Here is a 6,113-nt window from a genome sequence, read left to right on the forward strand (position 1 = left end):
CTCTGTTCAGAAGAGCTACAGCAAAATACCTGCAGAAAGGGAACAAAAACAGTTGACAGTGTTACCTCAAATCCACATGCAGAGGTAAATGATGAGATAGGAAGTCAGTCTCATTTGGAAGGTGTTTGGCCAACATAGAAAGATAATGCAGTGTGTTGCTCACTAGCAGTGCTAGGAACTCCACGTGCCTTTACATTTGTATATATGTTTAATATTAATGAAACACAACTGCAGAACCTGCCATGATCAAACCTACAGATACCTCTATTCCAAGCGGCATCAGATCTGGTTCTGATGCAGAGACAGATGCCAAAGCTACCCACGCCTCTCACATCTGCCCTTATTTTCAGCATGCTCCAGTGACATGTCTCTGACCTGTACAGCCTACCCGGAGCTGGAGGAAACTGTTGGTAGCATTGAAAGTCTCCTGATATTGTCATAATGATATCATAACCTGGGAGTCCAAGCATACAAAAGGAAAATCCCCACTGCAGCATGCACTTGCAAGAGCCTGTGTTCAGCAGGATCCCAGGCTCCTCCCAAGCTGGAATATTTAATACACAGTCAATATTATTTCTTGTATTTGCCACCAGACAGGGTTGTGAGTTTTAAGTATCCTTGAAAGGAAGGAAGCTTAGCTGAGACCTGCTGCTTTAGTTTCAGTGGAATACCAGGACTATTTCAGGAACATCACAGTATGCAGTTCCAGTTCATAGCAAACAAATTCAGGCACTGGAACAGCGTCAAAAGTCTGCATTTCTGGAGATCTTTGACTGGAACAGCTTAACTGTAACCCAGGCTCTGCTTCTCAGGCAAAATCCCAGGTTTGTGACCAGACAGAGGCATGGCTTGTGAGTATGAGCTTTAGAAAAGATCAAATCAGCCTGAAACCTAACTTGGAAGGAACTCCTAGGCCTTGCTGTGTTGAAACAAAAACCACAGTTAATGGCATTTAAGTATGTTGTACCTGATTCCCTGGAAAATTTCTGTGTATGAGAGATGAATTGCCTGTATTTGGGAAATGAATGTAGGCCTAAGGAAATCTAAAGTTCGTCAAGACTACATCTGAAGCTGTTACAGAGCATGCAGGGGTAGACAAATCAGTTTTCAATAAATAATCTAAGGCTCCAAATGAGTTGCACCCCTGCACTGTCATCTGGCAGCACACAAGCCTCTGCAGCTACGATATTCAGAGAATCTTCAGCAGTTTCCTACTCTGAAAACCACAATCACTAAATTCAAAGACTTCAAAACTCATTTTAGCAAAAAGAAATACATCCTCAGTGACTCACGTTAATGACAACGGTTTGTCCAGGGAGAGGAAGAAAGCCTGCCTACCATGGGACATCACAGATGCTCTTCCATGGAAAGTCATTTAAGCACAGTCAAGAGAGAGCAGACTTAACTGCATGAGTTTTCCCAGCAGAAAAGCAGAGATGAAATAGAAAGTACAAACTATGGTTCCCTCAAGTAAGATGAACAGTGGCATTCAAATAAGATGGCAGGGCATTCAGCACAGATGGTCCCACCTTGGCTGAGAAGTCCACTTGTTTCTAAGCACAACCCACATGGGTTTTTAGAGAAAACAGGTTTTAGAAAACTTTTGTTGAGGACAACCTACTTTATCTTCAGTTGTGCTTTATGGAATAGACATAGGGCAATATCACTGTTGCCAACTTGTGGCAAAACTCTCCCCAGAGCTTTAAAATTTTAATTACATTCAAAAAAAACGTACTGTGGATATTTTTTAAAAATAGCTCCAAGACTGGCCTAAAGCATTCCAATGATGCAAATATTTCTGTGGTTTGAAAGTGGTCTAAAGGTCATCACTTAACAGAGGCAAGGTTACAGTCAACTGCAGTTATCAGTTGTATGACACCAAGTAATCAGTCAGTTAAACAGCAGAACAAACTTGGTGTTTTCTCCCCATCTTACTCTTAGTCTTGCATAGGACATTCTAGATAAGACAACAAACTTGCTTCAAAATGAGAAAGCTAGGTTCAGCTACCAGTATCAAGCCAAAAATATGTATTAAAGTAACTAATGCTAACCTTTGGAGTTCTCAGCATTGACCACAATCTGCCTATATGAGCAGGAGCTGTAAGTGACCCTATCAAGACTCCAGTAAAAATAGAACAAGATTTTTAGTATATTTAGCATAAATACAAAATCTTGCATCCTCTGCTTTGATGCTTGGTAAAAAAAAACACTAGGTGTACAAAATTCCCAACAAATTTTTGTAGCTTGAGTGTCAGAGGTAAAGAAGCACTATGAGTATCAGATGCAAGATGTCACACCATGATGACACAGGAAGGACCCCAGTATTACCTTTCATGCTGAACTTGTTCTATAGCATTCAGAACCAATTTTACCTCTACACTTTAAAGCTGATATAAGCATGGTGAAGTACTACAATGCATGATTAAGACTGGTCTTACATGCAGTCTCACCCAGTTGATCGATACTTTTTATACCGAAGTTCAAGTTTTTCTACAAACTGTAGCGTCTGCCTAATGGGCTCATAGCAGATTCCAACAAGGTCATCATTCTTGTGTGATTCCCCACCACATCCCTTCTTAGTAAAAATTATGTACAGACCTCATGCACAATTCCAGTGTTCAAAAATGCCCCCAAAGAGCTGCCATCGTATTGGCAGCACTAGTCAAAACAGTCAAAGGAAATGCTGGAATCTCAATGCCCACTGCAAAACTTCGAGTCCTGAGTCTTAGAGCTAGGTCATCCTTCCACACTACACAGAAGTGAATCTGCTTGGTTTATACTCTACTACTTTTGTGAGCTTGAGACATTTAGCTGTCCTTTTGAGATGGTCTGATTGGGGCCCAGTGAGAATAACAGCAGAAAGCACCAGTGTTGACTGCAGAAACTTTACCAGCCTCAAACTATCCATGGGAGTTACACAGACAAGTAAAACTTTATAGAGACAGCCAGGGTTACTGACAAGTGCCAGTGTCCTCCTCATTACCCTAAATAACCAGAGGTCTGGAATGAGCAAGCCCTAGGTCCCTGTGGCCACCCCAGACAACAACAGCCCCACCTAGGGCAGAGAACCCAGTGGAACAAGTCAGGTGGGCATTAATTACTGCTGCAAAACTAGCAGTAGCTCCAGGCTAACACTGGAAAGATGCTGGGTTTTTAGAAGTCATTAAAGAGTACTTTCCAAATCCCCCCTGGAACATTTCACTGGCTCAAAGTGATAAAATGTTAACATTGATTTAACAAAAAGAGAAAAAAGAAAGATATTATCTTAAAAGCTCCTGTGAAATAAAGCTTCCCTTCATACAGAAATTCCCAGACCTGCTGCTACAGCAAGTAGGTGGAAAATAGCTTGTAGGTTTAGGGACACCCAACATTAAGCAGGAAAAGCTGCTGATTAAAGTACCCAATTTCACTGAAGGCCAGAGTCTTTTGCAGGAGATTGGAAAACTCCACTATTAAAGTCAATGCCACTTCCTAAAGAGGTTTCTAAGTGACATAGTTTAAAAGGCTTAAGTACCAGTGATACTAAACTCTGCAGAACATTTTATACAAATTAACAGCATGCCCCAATTCTTAAAATCTTCATTAGTCCAAAACCAGAAAGGCAGTGGAGCTGTGCTGAACATTTACCATCAAATGGTAAAAATCCTACTCTGCAGAACCAAATAAGCCTGTCCCAACTGGCGCTAACCAGATCTTGGTTTGGGTTTACTGATGGACTGTGGTACCTAAGCAGCCCGATTGAGTTTCTATTACTCCAGCTGGATAAACCACATTTGGAAGGAAGTTGAACTGCAGGACTTGAGTTTCAGTCAAAATCATTTTTGCATTACTTTATTGTAATACAGATTTAACATTTAAAACTTATTAATAAGCCAAGCGCAGTAGCTTCGGTGCAGTATGTACTTTACGTAACTTGCCGCACATTCATGTTAGATCTGATGTACATGGAGAAGAGACTGGTCAACTGTATGATTCATAGGATAAAGCAAAAGCAAGCACCTTTTTACCAAACTAAACAGTTCATGTCAGTGTTTCTTACAGAAAATCAACTCACTTCTGGCTTCAGGAGCTAGTTTGGATAAGAGCTGAAAGCTATTTCCGGAACATCAATCTTCTACACTGGCACAAGAAAAAGTCTTCAAAGCAAAGGTATGGGACTTCCTTTTTATTGTTTTTTTTTTTTTTTTAAGAGACAACCTGTTCTCCTTGTGTTTACGAGGTGAATACATGCAGTTTTGATCATTCTGGCAGAGGTTAACAAAGAGCAAACAACAGTGGGGGCTAAACAAAAAGCAATCAAAAAGTTGCCAAATATTTAAGGTACAAGCCAAAAAAAAAAAAAACACCAATGCAACCAGTTTAATATCTAAGCCCGCTTTCTTCCAAAGAAAAATGGCACAAATTAATCCATAAGCCAGACAAATTTAGTTTTAGATGGTACTAGACAGAATTAATGCTTCAAAGCATTAACAGGATTTATTTCACTGCAGGGAAGGGAAGAAGTAATTTGAACAGGCTCTGTGTATTGACCAGAAGCACCCTTACAGTTCAGTCCACATATGCAGAACTGATAACGATGTGATGTTACCTTTACTCAGGTAATATTAAAGTGTTAGAAATCACAGAGCATAAGCATCTTACTTGTACAAGCCAGTTAATGAATAAACAGAAGAGCTGAAAACTGGTTTTCATACATGTCCTTCTCCAGATTTTTCTTTTGGAACAGAAAAATCCCTCCGCCAACAGCCCAATAAATACTAACAGATGTATTTAGGTACCATCTTCAAAAATCTGTTGAAAATGCAGTCTCCAAATGATAACTAGCTTTATGCAATACTAATATCTTACATAAGTCTTATGAATTGTCATTAATAGCAGTAACTGAAATTAATGTATACCAAGTCTCCAGGTGATGTGCAAGTTCAGCTGTGTAACACAGGTGGAGGTTTTGAACAGTTCTTAACATCTTGCTTTGGACAGGTCTTCAACTTGTCCCATAGATTATAGAACCTCTAGGCTACAGTACTGTGCAACTGTCAACATCTTCAAGAGCTCTTCAATGTAAAGAAATTTGATGGAAGCACCAAACAGCAAGATCATGCTCTTAGTAGAGCGCCTTGAATTCTGAGAATTTTAGGCATCACTGCTGTCTTGCCTTGACTACAGAACACTAATGAGAGGACACCAGGGTAAAAAGGAGCAAAAATTCAGTGAAGTCCGCTTCAAACAGGGAATGTCATACACAAAAAAAGTCTGACTCCACAAGCATGTAATCTAAATTCTTGAAGAGTTGTGTATTAACACAGAGCTCAAGGTGCCTTAACTTAGCTAGACCACCACAATTTATTAATACTATGAATCCAGCATAGCTGCATTTCATCCAAGGGTCAGCCTTTGCTTCCAGTTAAAGCATGCATACCACCTCACTAAGTACTCCTTTCCCAAATTTCAGGTTTGGAGCTCTTCATTTTCTTATTTCTCCTGTATTACCCCTTCCCTAAATCTAGAGCTTTAGAGACTCGAGCTCTCCACCAAAGACTTGTTGCATCTACATGTAAAAATACTTAGGACACTCTTCCAGCCCAACACCTCTTTCACCACTCAGAAATGGATATGCAGAAGATCAGTCTTGATCTCTAGTTCAGTTTTAGATTATGCTTAAGTTACAGCAGCCAGAGTTCAATTCTATGAATGTAAGCTCAACACAGAGAAAGCCATTTATCCTTTGTAATTCATCTTTATGGCATGTTTATCCAGAGATTTATAATCAACTTCCAGTTTTAAATTATTTTCTTAGCACTTCAAAGAACCTGCCATCTCCTTCAGCAGGGAGTGACATGCATCACACAGAATGTTAAGTTAGTCCAAGTTTCAACAAGTTTCAAGACCAGAAGTCTTACTTGTTAGAACACACCTCTTTTCCAACTATTTCCCCTCATTCCCACCCCTTCCCAGCAATGGGCAATTACAAGAAATGTAAAATGGGATACGGGTGCACACAAAATCTACCCCTCACTAATACTGAACAGAAAAGCCTATTTTCCAATTACAGGACATCCTTCTCTAAACTTAGGTCTGCACTGGTGCAGTCTGCACTGTTTTAAGATTACCAC

The sequence above is a fragment of the Pezoporus occidentalis genome, unplaced genomic scaffold (genome assembly GCF_034315485.1).
Source record: "Pezoporus occidentalis ecotype Australia unplaced genomic scaffold, CSIRO_AGI_Poc_V1 ctg60, whole genome shotgun sequence".
NCBI classification, from domain to species: Eukaryota; Metazoa; Chordata; class Aves; order Psittaciformes; family Psittacidae; genus Pezoporus; species Pezoporus occidentalis.